This window comes from Lissotriton helveticus, chromosome 1_1 (genome assembly GCF_964261635.1).
Source record: "Lissotriton helveticus chromosome 1_1, aLisHel1.1, whole genome shotgun sequence".
Classification (NCBI taxonomy): domain Eukaryota; kingdom Metazoa; phylum Chordata; class Amphibia; order Caudata; family Salamandridae; genus Lissotriton; species Lissotriton helveticus.
The window spans coordinates 585,241,940-585,256,718 of record NC_136057.1 but is presented as its reverse complement, the minus strand read 5'-3'; positions in this window follow the sequence as shown (position 1 = coordinate 585,256,718).

Sequence of the window (14,779 nt, the reverse complement as noted above, 5' to 3'; positions counted from 1 at the left end):
TAAGTCTGGCAAAGCACCCGGTCCGGACGGCAACCCAATAGATTTGTTTAAGTTTAATGTCACACTATGGGGCCCATTATAACGCAGGTTTTAAATGCAAGCTGTCAAACAAAACTGCCAGAAACTTGGGGTAGGTCACTAATAGTTCCGATCTTTAAAAAGGGAGATCGTCAGAGTCTGTCCTGCTATAGACCGATCTCCCTATTAGACTCATTGGTGAAAGTGGCGGGGCGAGTGATTTTAGAACGCTTGCAGGAATGGTCAGAAGTAAATAAAATTTTAACTGACTTACAATATGGTTTTCAAAAGGGGCTTGGTACCATAGAGCAATGCTTAAACTTATCCCTAGTCACAGAAAAATATACAAAGGCTAAAAATAGTAGATTATATATGGTCTTTGTTGACCTAACTGCTGTTTTTGACTCGGTGAGACATGTAAGACTATGGGAAATCCTTGAGGACTTGAAAGTGGATCCCCAAATAATTTTTTCCCCAAGAAATCTCTATAACAGCGCAAAGGCTAGTGTGCCTTAGGGAAAAGGAGGGGAACGTACAGCCAACTTTCCCGTCAGAAGGGGGGTGAGACAGGGCAGCGTGCTCGCCCCCTTTTTGTTTAATTTGTATACAAATGGATTAGGGGTAGCACTAACAAAAATTACACATGATTTCCCCCATGTGGCTGGTCGGCCCATCCCGGTGCTTCTTTATGCGGACAACGCAGTTATGTTGGCGAGAACTCAAGTTGCCCTCCAAAAGGATCTAAATGGATATGAAATATCTCTTCGTAGAGGGGCAGAAACTAAATTCAACCAAGAGTTTCTCGTACTTGGGCGTTTTGTTTAATCAAAACGAATTGTGGGCCCAAATCATAACTGCAAAAAAACTGATTCTCATCCGGACCACGAATGCCCTGAAAGGGTTCACTAAGAAATTGGGCAGGAAACCCCCCTCGGAGCTGATTCAAATTTATAAAGCGAGATGCATCAGCTCTATGATGTATGGAGCAGGGGTCTGGAGTCTAACAAATACAACGCAGTTGCAGCAAGTGGAGAATTATTTTTTAAGATGTATTCTGTCTGTTCCCCCGAGTACATCAGCTTTTATTTGCCAGGAAGAGTTGGGCCTTTCTTTTTTATCTGATTTGATTAAGGTAGAACCGATACTATTGTGGCATAGTGTCTGGGTTAAGGAACAAACACAGTTAAATAGAGATATTATCACTGATTGCCTCCTACTTGACGTAGTGCAAAAAATACCATGGATTAGTTACGTGTGGGACTTTATGACCGATATGGGCCACGCAGAGTTTTTTATAAATCCCAGCTCCATGCAGAAAATGTCACGGGAAGCTTTAAAAAGGGAGGGGTTAGGTATTCTAGAGGATGCCAGACTGTCTAGTGAACTTACTAATCCTACTGTACCAAATCATTGTAACTTCTCTTGGAATGGAGCCTTATTTGTCCTACGTTCCTGCTACATTTGATAGAATGTTATTGATTAGATGCAGGTTAAATATATTTCATAGAATGGTCTCTTGGCCCAAATTGAACGATTGGTCTAGACATCTCGAGCTGTGTCCATGTGATTACCACTCATGCCAGTCTACAATCCATACTGTTTTCTTCTGCAAATTTTATTCAGAATTGAGAAAAGTGTCACTGGTCCCGCTTGTAAAAGCGTATGGATTAAGACAGTGTCACCCCGCTTTTTTAAAACTACAACAATTAGAAAATGTTCATGCTGTTTGGAGACTTGCAATGTTTTCAAAGAAAGAATTTTATTTAAGGAAAAGACTAAGTAATACTGTTGAATTATACATTTATTTTTATTTGTATGGTGTTTTTTAAACCTCTATGGATTAACCTTGTTAGTTTCTGTTGATAGCGTTGCTTACACAGTTAGAAAGCTGCCACTCTGTATACATTTTAAAAAACTGTCTGTAATATAATAATGATGTTTAATCTGTGCTTTTATGATTGTAAATTTGTAACAATCGAATAAAGCTTCATGAACTGAACTGAACTGTACAATGTAAAATGATAGCATGGGAAAACATTCTCATGTAGGAAGGTTGGTCATTAGTTATGAAAGCTAGGCATGGTAAACTGCCCGAAACCCGTACATCTGTCTTCTTGAAACTACCATCCTAATCCTCTATTCAGTAAAGCAATGAGAACCAAGACAGCAAATAGGCCACTGTGCATCAACCCTCAAATTGACCTATCAGGGCGCACGGTGAGTCTTGATAAACTGGATTTGTCAAATTGCTGCCAACCCACATTGGAGTTAACCACATATATCTTAATTACAGCAGATAATTTCATTTTTTTTTACAAATTCCACCTTGGTCACAAGCCCTTCTGTTCAAGCGGTTGCTGTGACCATGCCCGTCCCTCTATTCAGACGTTTTCATGAATTAAAGCATGCACAGTTCTCCACTCCCAGAGAGTGAGATATTTATACCAACACCAGATCTAACACGTCCTAATCTTTCCTTAATGCAATTGCTGTGGAACTCAATGAAATGGTTTGTCAGCATTAACATTTAGACCGCACTTGGTAAAATGGAATACAGAGCAAACCATTCTTTTTATCTTAGTGTAGAACAGTCAGTACACAGGAGGTGAATTTCTGGTTTAAACATAACAATAAAGCTGTGCAGGGTTTGTTGTGATTCTGTTATGTTTTAAAGGAACATATCTCAGGGGTCTTTTTTTCAAAAAGCGCATTTGGCTTAAAACAGCCAGAAATCCATATGATGTGCAATTTTGTTTTTGCTTCAATCGCACTTTGGTTTAACTCAGGACCGATTTTAGTGCTGGTGGCGCCCGCTTCGAGAGTCTAAGCCCCCCTACCCCAACCACCGAGGTCAGTGCCCCCCTCCAGGTAAGCCCCAGTGTGGCCTCACCGGTCCCACCATGCTAAAGTCGGCCCTGTTTAATGAGCCTGCATAAAAAAGTGCCAGCAGGCTGGCACGAGCAGGTACAACGATTGCACTCTTCTGGGGATGAGTGAAGGCACCATCGATAAAGGCATGAGATTGACTTTCCCCTCTCAGTATTGGAGTAGAGACGTCAAGATCGCATGGTGCCGCATATACGACATGGCAAGCACATGATTATTCATTTCAAGTCCCAGAAGTTTTAAAGCCTTACATGCCAGGTTTTTTATGGAGCAGTCTACTTTTGAGTGGTTTTTGCTATCTCTGCAATCTAACCATATATGAATTAACTATTTCAAATCACCCTCTGAAAAGTTGAAGTCTTCCTCATGTAAATAAATCCATTACGAACAAATAAGGATGTTTCTTGAAATTTATTTGTTGATAATAGGAGACACCACGGGAGTGTGTCCGTCCTCTCTGTAGTCCAAACGGAATCTGTTTCAAGATACGGTTCATACTGTAGAGAGAAGGTTACAGGCACGAGAGTGCATTTTTAATTAAAGCTCATTTTAAAAGATAACTAGACAGCATGCGCACCTAACAGCAAGCGTGCGCATGCTGTCAATTACATGAAAACAATGACATTACGTGAACTCAACAGGAGCGAGTGGAGCGCTTGAACATGTATGCACGTGAACATGAATACTGGGAGACAGCCATTACAACGCGGGCTTTACACCGCACTACCATTACGATGCGAACAACAATTACTTATCAAAGAGTATTGGACTTCTTTTTGATTTTAAACTGAAAAAACACAACACCGTCAACTCAACCCACCTCTGAAAAGAAAAGAAAAAGAGGCGACTTCTTACAATCAATGAGAAGAAAAGCCTGTAAGTGACCAAGGGCCCGATGTAGGTCACCAAATACCGGTCGGTAACGGCCGAATTCGGCCGTTACCAACCGGTATTTGGTGATTGAGATGTAGGGACCAATATTTTGCACACTCGGTAAATTTACCGAATCTGTAAATTTACCGATTCTGTAAAATACCGAATCGGTAATTTTTCCGATTCGGTAAATTCCAGATGTAGGTCGCACTGTTTACAGTGCTACAGGCCTTCAGAATTCGGTATTTTACCACCCAATCTAATTGGGTGGTAAAATACCGAATCCAGGTGTGCATGCACATGTGTGCATGCACACCTATGCCATGTGACAGACAGACATGCCCTTAGGGCATGTCTGTGTGCCACATGGCACACATGCCTGTATTTGGGGTGCTAGAGGGTGTCAAAGTGACACCCCCTGCACCCTTGCTGCAATCGGTATTTACAGAATCGGTAAATACCGATTCGGTAATGCCCATTGATTCCTATGGGCTTCAATGCCCATAGGAATCAATGGGCATTACCGAATCGGTATTTACAGAATCGGTAAATACCGAATCTCAACGATTCGGTATTTACTGATTCTGAAATACCTACATCCCCCCCCCTCCATTTTACCACTTCTTAAATACCGAATCGGTATGATTCGGTATTTAAGAAGTGGTAAAATTAAATTACCTACATCGGGCCCCAAGTGTTCTCTTTATATTAGTATAAGTCACACTCTTACAAGAACTTATTTCTGTATACCGACTGTCAATATCTGCAATACAGTGCAAAACAGTTAAAACAGTGAATAGTGATCACGTGACAATATATACAAAGTTAATACATTCAGAGTAAACAATCTATACAAATATACAAAAATTACAACATTCTTGTTTCGCAAAGGCCATCCGCTGGTATAAACTTCCTGAACGCTTTTAATTTCTTTTAATTCGATGAAGTTCTAGAGTTATGGGGCCTGTTGGGAAATGTCGACGTTTCGACCCTGTTAAGCGCCAATTTGTTGGTCGCGACGGGTCTTTCTCAAGACGAATATGAACAGGACAGTCTGCAAATGAGTCGAAATAAGAATTGTATCAGAGGGGGTGTTGTGTTATTAAATGATTTAACTACTAGCTGGGGCAGTGAAAGTAATCACCCTAGCTTCCAAGTACATAAATGTCACCTGGAGACACGATAGTTTAACGTCCTCTAGTCTGTAAAAAGAGTAAAAGGAGTATATCAATCTCTAGAATGACCTAGCATACGAGTTATATCCAATGCACATTTGTGGTGGCTAAATTAATAAACAATGTGTGTCCTCTTACGTGTGTCCCACTAATTGAGACTATTTTAATTAAAAAGAAAAGAAAATTCAAAATCCAACTCAAAACGAATTTGGTGAAGTCGAGTGATACGCCATGCAAAATGTCAAGGTACTATCACTTTGGTAATGGCACATCTCGGCAGCTTTTACTTTAGAACCTCAATTGGTTTTGCGAGGGCTTACCGTTAAATTCTAAGCACACTGGCTCTAAATGCACCGGCGTGTCTGTTCGTGAAGTCAATGGAAACAGACAGACTCTGGATTCAATGGCGCGTCTACTCGTGATACGGCTGGGATCAAACAGCTTCCTGTCCGAGCCGAGGCGCGGGATTTATTCATCATGACGTAAGCGTGCCTGCTCGTCACAATTCGGGCGTGGTTGCTACGGCAACCCTACGCAGTGTATTCATTCTCTCCTACCGGAAACTAGATCAGGAGAAGGATTTAGGTGATCGCGAGTCAAAACATATTACAAGTGTAAACAATACACAAGGTTTGTGTCCCTTGGCGAGAGCACAGCCGTGCGTTGCCGGTAGGAAGTAGCAGCCCTACGTGGTACGCAAGTTATATGCTGTCTAAATGATTACAGTCTATGAAAAAATATAGATCGTTCTGAGTATATTCTAATTTGCAGGATATAACAGCATTTGGATTTACCACTAATGCTCCACACTTTACACGAAAACATGATTTCTAGATTGTATCGCAATTATTAATGGAAACAGTTTAAGCAAATTATCAAATAGAGCTTGTATACTGTTGGACTCAGCTGGAGACGACAGGATATCACATCATCTTGATTTAACACTGACGCTCCTCACTAACGGGATAAAACCACATTTACACAAAAACGTGATTTCCAAATTATATCAAAATCATTAATGGAAACAGTTCGACACATTTTCAATAAAGCTTGCATCTTGATGAGTTCAGCTGAAGATGTTATACAGTATTAATCCCCCGTTTAACTCTATATACATTCATACACCATAGAGAGGTAGTCTAAAACATAGCGGGAACAGAACTGAAGTGATGCAATTTTAACATTCTTGATTGTGTCTATTCTGATAATAGTACGGCTTAAGTAATGTCAACAGATCAGAGTAAGCCCATTTGTTTGGCGATCTCTTCGTGCTCATTGAGTCCACGTGATACCGAATCCAGAGTATGTATCCATTTACATTCTTTTTTGTTTAGGACCACTGACAAAGATCCCCCCTTGGGTTGGCTGTAATTTTTTTCCAATATTCTCCACCTCAAGCTCTCTGCAGGATGATCATGGATCGTGAAATGCTCAACTAGTGGGGCTCCTGGTGTTTTACATCGAATACGACTCATATGTTGTAGAATCCTTTGTTTAGCTTTCTGTGAGGTCTGCCCAATGTATGGTTTATTGCAGGGGCAGATAATGAAGTAAATTACATTGAATGTATTACAGTTGGTCAGAGACGGAAGTTTATATGTTAGATGTTAGATGTTAGATGTATATCTTAGATTGAGGCGTAATTGCACTAGGAGAGCTGATTTCTTCAGAGAAACTGATATACTTACCACAAGACTTCGAGAACGTGGCTACCCTCTGGGCCTTCTTAAGCGTGCCAGAAAAAGGGCTTGGTACTATTCAAGAGACCAGCTTCTCAACCAAAAAGAAATGAAAGATGGAATGGACACTATCGTATGCGTTACGACATATAATCCAAAAAGTAACAACATCAAGAAAATAATCCAGAAACATTGGAATTTAGTGGCATCAGAACTCCAGATGGATGAAGGCCCTCTATTCGCTTTCAAACGAGGAAGAAACCTCAAAGACAATGTGGTACAAGCCTACCTAGCACCACGAAAACAGCCTAACCTGAGAGACCAACTAGGTTTACCAACGGTGGTGGGCCATTTCAAATGTAGCACGTGTGAGGTTTGTCCACTAAGTATGGAAGGTCAGACATTCTCCTATGAGAACAAAACATATAAACTTCCGTCTCTGACCAACTGTAATACATCCAATGTAATTTACATCATTATCTGCCCCTGCAATAAACCATACATTGGGCAGACCTCATAGAAACCTAAACAAAGGATTCTACAACATATGAGTCGTATTCGATGTAAAACGCCAGGAGCCCCACTAGTTGAGCATTTCACGATCCATGATCATCCTGCAGAGAGCTTGAGGTGGAGAATATTGGAAAAAATTACAGCCAACCCAAGGGGGGGATCTTTGTCAGTGGTCCTAAACAAAAAAGAATGTAAATGGATACATACTCTGGATTTGGTATCACGTGGACTCAATGAGCACAAAGAGATCGCCAAACAAATGGGCTTACTCTGATCTGTTGACATTACTTAAGCCGTACTATTATCAGAATAGACACAATCAAGAATGTTAAAATTGCATCACTTCAGTTCTGTTCCCACTATGTTTTAGACTACCTCTCTATGGTGTATGAATGTATATAGAGTTAAACGGGGGATTAATACTGTATAACATCTTCAGCTGAACTCATCAAGATGCAAGCTTTATTGAAAATGTGTCGAACTGTTTCCATTAATGATTGTGATATAATTTGGAAATCACGTTTTTGTGTAAACTGTGGTTTTATCCCGTTAGTCAGGAGCGTCAGTGTTAAATCCAGATGATGTGATATCCTGTCGTCTCCAGCTGAGTCCAACAGTATACAAGCTCTATTTGATAATTTGCTTAAACTGTTTCCATTAATATTTGCGATACAATCTGGAAATCATGTTTTCGTGTAAAGTGTGGAGCATTAGTGGTAAATCCAAATGCTGTTATATCCTGCAAATTAGAATATACTCAGAACGATCTATATTTTTTCATAGACTGTAATCATTTAGACAGCATATAACTAGCGTACCACGTAGGGCTGCTACTTCCTATTGGCAACGCACGGCTGTGCTCTCGCCAAGGGACACAAACCTTGTGTATTGTTTACACTTGTAATATGTTTTGACTCGCGATCACCTAAATCCTTCTCCTGATCTAGGTTCCGGTAGGAGAGAATGAATACACTGCGTAGGGTTGCCGTAGCAACCACGCCCGAATTGTGATGAGCAGGCACGCTTACGTCATGACGAATAAATCCCGCGCCTCGGCTCGGACAGCAAGCTGTTTGATCCCAGCCGTATCAAGAGTAGACGCGCCATTGAATCCAGAGTCTGTCTGTTTCCATCGACTTCACGAACAGACCCGCCGTCGTATATGGAGCCAGTGTGCTTAGAATTTAACGGTAAGCCCTCGTAAAACCAATTGAGGTTCTAAAGTAAAAGCTGCCGAGATGTGCCATTACCAAAGTGATAGTACCTTGACATTTTGCATGGCGTATCACTCGACTTCACCAAATTCATTTTGAGTTGGATTTCGAATTTTCTTTTCTTTTTAATTAAAATAGTCTCATTTAGTGGGACACACGTAAGAGGACACACATTGTTTATTAATTTAGCCACCACAAATGTGCATTGGATATAACTCGTATGCTAGGTCATTCTAGAGATTGATATACTCCTTTTCCTCTTTTTACAGACTAGAGGACGTCAAACTATCGTGTCTCCAGGTGACATTTATATACTTGGAAGCTAGGGTGAGCACTTTCACTGCCCCAGCTATTAGTTAAATCATTTAATAACACAACACCCCCTCTGATACAATTCTTATTTTGACTCATTTGCAGACTGTCCTGTTCATATTCGTCTTGAGAAAGACCCGTCGCGACCAACAAATTGGCGCTTAACAGGGTCGAAACGTCGACATTTCCCTACAGGCCCCATAACTCTAGAACTCCATCGAATTAAAAGAAATTAAAAGGGTTCAGGAAGTTTATACCAGCGGATGGCCTTTGCAAAACAAGAATGTTGTAATTTTTGTATATTTGTATAGATTGTTTACTCTGAATGTATTAACTTTGTATATATTGTCACATGATCACGTATTCCATTTGGCTAGTATACACCTGGTTGTCAGCACTCCAAACAATAATTTCAGTAGACTACCCACTCGGTAAACAACCACTGTCTCCTGCAAATTAGGTACCATACCTCCCCAGCCGGTCCCACGGGAGCAGACTGAGAGGTCCTTCAGGGAACCTGTTTAGGGTAAGGTCACCTAGATAACACTCCTCAGATTTTAAAGCACTGTACAAAATTGTTTCTTCATGTCACTTCCGACCGATGCATGGTATGGCTTGGACTAATTGATCACATCAATGGTTTGCCACTATTGACAACATCTATGCTCGGGTTTTTATAACAAGCACGGTTAGTGTGTGTGTGTGTGCGCTCACTATTTTTCTCAGGGTGAAACTTCATCAATGCAGTTATCCTGTATAATGTCTTTGATTTAATCTCATTTCCACAGGTATTCACACTGCAGCAGGACCGACTGGCCTGCATTCTGGTATTACTGACTAATTAAGGTTGTATACCTACCTGCAAGTTTTTGACCCTTCACTCTTGTATAAAAATTTTCACTACATTTTTCACTGTGTGGTACGATCTTACTAGGTCCTGAAGAATTGCCATCAGGCAAGAAACATGTTGACCAATAATTGAGGGTAGCAGTCCAATTTACTCTAAGAGTGTTAGGGTAACTGTCTCTCCCCTCCCACACCACCTTCCTTTGTTTTTAACCAAGGGAGTCTACCACGAGAATAAATTCAGTGTGTGGACTGACTCACCTTTTTTAATTCAGCATTCACGTCACGACCACACTCCCCAGGCCCTCTCACACGCATGCACCATATGGCGGGAACAAAAGATCTCCGATAAAGAGCCCCGGTTTCGGGAGCCCGTCAGACATTGCAGCGCCAGTCTGACGAGGAGCAAAGCCCATATGATGAAGCATGACACCTAGCTTGCTGGGTGTGTGAGGGTTCTAGTTCCAACTAGGGGATTCCCCCCACTTACTAGCACACACACCACTCTCCGTCACTCTTCCCTGGGAACTTTTGTACACCCTTTTGTGTCACATGATCACTATTCACTGTTTTCACTGTTTTGCACTGTATTGCAGATATTGACAGTCGGTATATAGGAATAAGTTCTTGTAAGAGTGTGACTTATACAAATATAAACAGAATACTTAGTCACTTACAGGCTTTTCTTCTCATTGATTGTAAGAAGTCGCCTCTTTTTCTTTTCTTTTCAGAGGGGGGTTGAGTTGTTGGTGTTGTGTTTTTTCAGTTTAAAATCAAAAACAAGTCAAATACTCTTTGATAAGTAATTGTTGTTCGCACCCGACAGAACCAATTTCTTTTGAACTATCAAGCACCCAGGTTCTGAGGGACACAGGGTCAACCCCGTTGTATTTATAACCATTACGACGCAGCCATCACAACGCAAGTCGTTACAACGACTTGCGCTGGATGGCGCTATATACTAAGGAATAGTATGGTTTACTATTCCAACACCTTCCCTGCTGTTACGTAGACTGGAGTTGGAATAGTAAATTATACTATTCCTAAATCCAGCGCCTCCAGCGCAAGTCGTCGCAACGTGGCTGCATCTTAATGGTAGGGCGGTGTAGAACCTGCGTTATAATTACATACATCCATGAATACTATGTATTATAAACATGAATGCTATGTATTACATCACCCTTCCCCTTTCACAAACAAAAACAAAGCTAAAACTTAAGAAAAAGAAAAATCCTTGTACCTTGAAGGAAATGCACAATTTCGAGTAGGTCTTATTGTGTTGGTGTTGGGAGCCATAGCATCAACAACATGTGGAGAGTCATTTGATGCCAAAGAGTTTGATAAGTAATCATTTACATCTTGAGCTTGGACATCTTGAGTTTGAACATCATTACAAGAAGAGAGCACAGAGTTATCTGTAGTAATATCACTTGAAAAGTGTGGGGAGTGTAAGTCATCGTAATAAAGATTCTTCTTCTTTGAAATAATCTCAAGAGCTTGATCAGGTGTTAATTTGATTAACATTCTCCTACTCCACCAACCTTTATGTCCAAGAAATAAAGATCCCTTTGACACTTTAACAATTTGTGTAGGAAGATATAATTTTGATAAACCCTTCTTAACTCTTATGGGAGACCTAATCATGACCAAGGGCTAGATGTAGGTAATCTGATTTTACCGATTCTTAAATACCGAATTTTACCGATTCGGTATTCAAAAATCGGTAAATGAGATTTAGGGAAAAAATTGGTATTTTTTACCGAATCGGTAAAATTTGGTATCGGACAATCGGAAATTACCGAATCGGTATAGACCGAATCGGTATTTACCGAATCGGTATTCCTAATGCATTCCTATGGGCCAAAAGGCATTGGAAATACCGAATCGGTAAATACCGAATCGGTAAATACCGAATCGGACAGCAAGCAAAAGTGAAGCTTAACACAACAGCCAATCAGGTGCAACCACCCTCCCCCTTCCTACCAGGAAGTGGCTACACAGGCAGCTTCAAGTAATTAGAACGTTCCGGAGAGGCAGTTGGAGCAGAGAGACTGGGAGCAGCAGCAGACAGAGTTTGTGCTCTTTTCAAATTAAAACATGGCAAGCAGCAAGGACACAGAGCAGGCTGAAAGGAAAAGAAAGCTCAAATTCAGCAGCATGGAGCTACAGGTCCTTGTTGAGGAGGTGGTTAAGGTTCACCACAGACATTTTGGTAAGCAGTCCCTTACTGTGCCAGAATCAGCAAAAAGGAAGATTTGGCTAGAAATCCTGGAGAAAGTAAATGCAGTGGGAGTGACCACCAGAGTCACTGAAGATTTAAAAAAGAGGTTCTATGACCTAAGGAGCCTCACAAAAAAGAAATTGGCTGACCACCACAAACAGGCCTCCCAAACAGGTGGTGGAAAGAACACTGCACCCCCCCCTCACCGACCTGGAGGAGATGGTAGCCACAACCCTGGAGCCTGAAAGTGTCCATGGACTGGGAGAAGTGGACAGCTCGGCGAAAGCTGCAACTAAAAAAGGTAAGATGCATGCACAGCAATTCCCCTCATACCCTCATCCATCCCTCACCCCTTGCAGCTAAGTTACCCCAGTCCCAGGGTGTCTGTGCCAAACTGTAGCAATGCATCATGGTACACGTAGTCAGTTAATGAAAGAGCATGTCACACAGCACTGTAACCACCAAGTTATTCAAATGAATGCAGACATAATGAAGGGCAGGCAGCAGGTACTAAGTGCTATTATATATGTTTAATTGTAGTGGCTGTGAGACATTTGCACCTAGCTGATATGTGCTCATATGTCCACAGGTCACACATCCAGAAGGCAGTCTCAGGAGGCAGAAGGCACGGCACCCGAGAGAGATGACAGTCATGAGCCAGGTCCCAGTGCATCACAGGACACAGGTGTTCCGAGTGGGCAGGCACCTTCCCAAGAACCTGACGTCAGTGAAGAAATGCAGGCCTCCCCAATACCAACACATTCCCCACTATTGCTTTCATCACCAGAAATGCCAGCATCCTTGGAGGTAGAAACACCTTCTGCACACCCTAGCAGGAGGCATGTTGTTTCCCCACTGCTGGAAAAGGAAACAGCTGCTGGTGAAATGGTGGGTGAAGAGTCACACAACATGGCTGAAGCTGCCATCTCTGTCACACTGCAGCCCAGCACAGAGCCTGTACCAAGCACCACTAGACGGTGCACAGTACAAGGAAGGAGTGTAGGTGCACGTGGGCAGGGGTCCAGTGTCTTCCAAGGCCTGGAGGGATCTATGGTCGGGATTCAGAGGATGCAGGGCAAGGGCATCATGGCCTGTCAAAGACAAATGTGAAACCTCAACATCAACATGCAGGAAATTGGCAAGGGCATCAGAGAGCTGGTGGAAGTGAACAAGGGCATGGCAACAGGCATACAGGACATGTCACAATCCATGCAGCAACTGTGCACAAAACTGGACTCTGAAATTACTTCAAGGCGCAGGGAGAAGCAGCGTGCAGAGAGAACTGAGAAATCTATACACCGCCTGGCAACAGCCACATCCCTGCTATGCAGACGTAGCATGAATAGTCAGGAAGTCCTGACTCATAACAGCAATCAGCTCACAAGGGGCATAGCCGGAAGGACCGGTGCGCTTGAGGCTCTACTCAATGCCCAAAGTGCACAAACTGCTGCCATTGACGTGCCGGACACTGAAGGTAGCACCAGTAGGAGCAGCACGGAAACCCCCATGTCGTAGAGACAAGGAGCAGCAGCAGGCGACAGGGTGAGGCTACAGGCCAAACGCCCAGTTTGAGTTTGAGTTTGAGTTTAAATTATTTATAGAGCGCACGTTCACCTGGCGGTTTCATGGCGCTGTGATGTACTGAACCTCCGTGACCCGGAGAGGGCGAGAAGGAGTAGAGTGGTTTATAGTGGGAAGGCTTGCAGAAAGAGATTGGTTTTTAACGCCTTTCGAAAGTGAGAGTATTGCGTGGAAGATCTGAGGTGAGCCGGTAGCAAGTTCCAGAAGGTAGGGGCGAGTGTGGAGAATTTTGAGCCCCCCCACTTTTTGCGCCTAAAGCGGGGAACTGACAGCAGATGTTGGGAAGATGAGCGCAGTTCGCGGGCGGGGGCATAGGTTTTGATTTCAGAAGAAACAAATGCAGGGGCGGAACCGACCCGGGCCTGAAAAATGATACAACCCATCTTGAACTGGGATCGTTCTCGGATGGGGAGCCAGTGCAGGGACTTGAGGAGCGGGGTGACGTGATGAAATTTGGCCAGATTGTAGACTAGGCGGGCAGCCTGGTTTTGGACCAGCCGTAGTCGCCGCATACTGTATGCGGGCATGCCACAGTATAGGGCGTTGCCATAGTCTAAGCGCGAGATAACCATTGTCAGGACAATGAGTTTTAGGGCAGAGAAAGAAAAAAAACAGGAGACCTTACGGATAGTGCGAAGTGCAAGAAAAGAAGAGGACACCACTGAACTAACCTGGGCGTGCAGGGTGAGTTGATCGTTTAGCTTGATCCCGAGCGTTTTCACAGAGGAAGAAGGAGAGGGAGAGGGACCTAGGGAGGAGGGCCAGAAAAGGGGGGTCCAGGGACTGGAGCAACCACCTGTCAAAACCAGCTCGGTTTTGTCTGGATTCAATTTCAGGTGGTTGTAGTTCATCCATTCCCGGATGAAGATCATAATAGATTGAAAGTTGGCCATCGACTCAGGGGATGGTGACAGAGAAAAAATAAGCTGGAGGTCGTCCGCAAAGTTATAGACGGAGACCTCCATTTGCTGAAGGGCAAAAATGAGGGGGGCAATGTACAGATTAAATGAAAGTGGGGAAAGGGAGGAGCCCTGAGGAACCCCGCATTGTACCTGCTGTGGGTCCGCCGAGAAATCACCCAGGCGCTCCGCTTGGGTGCGGTCCCCGAGGAAGGAGGACAGCCAGACCAGGGCTGAGCCTCCAACCCCGGCCGCCCTGACACGGGAGAGTAAGATGGAATGATCAACCGTGTCAAAGGCGGCGGAGAGGTCTAGGAGGACCAGAGCCTGGGGAAGGTTGGTGTCCATGCCCTCTTTGAGGTTGTCGAGGACCGATAACACCACCGACTCCGTGGAGTGTGCGGGGCGGAAGCCGGCCTGGCGGGGGGCTAGCACCCCGTTATCCTCCACGTAGGCAGTAAGCGCTTTGGCCACATGTCGCTCCAATACTTTCCCCAGGAAGGGCAGTAGAGAGATGGGGCGGTAGTTAACAGGAGCGGAAGGGTCAGCGCCGAGTTTTTTA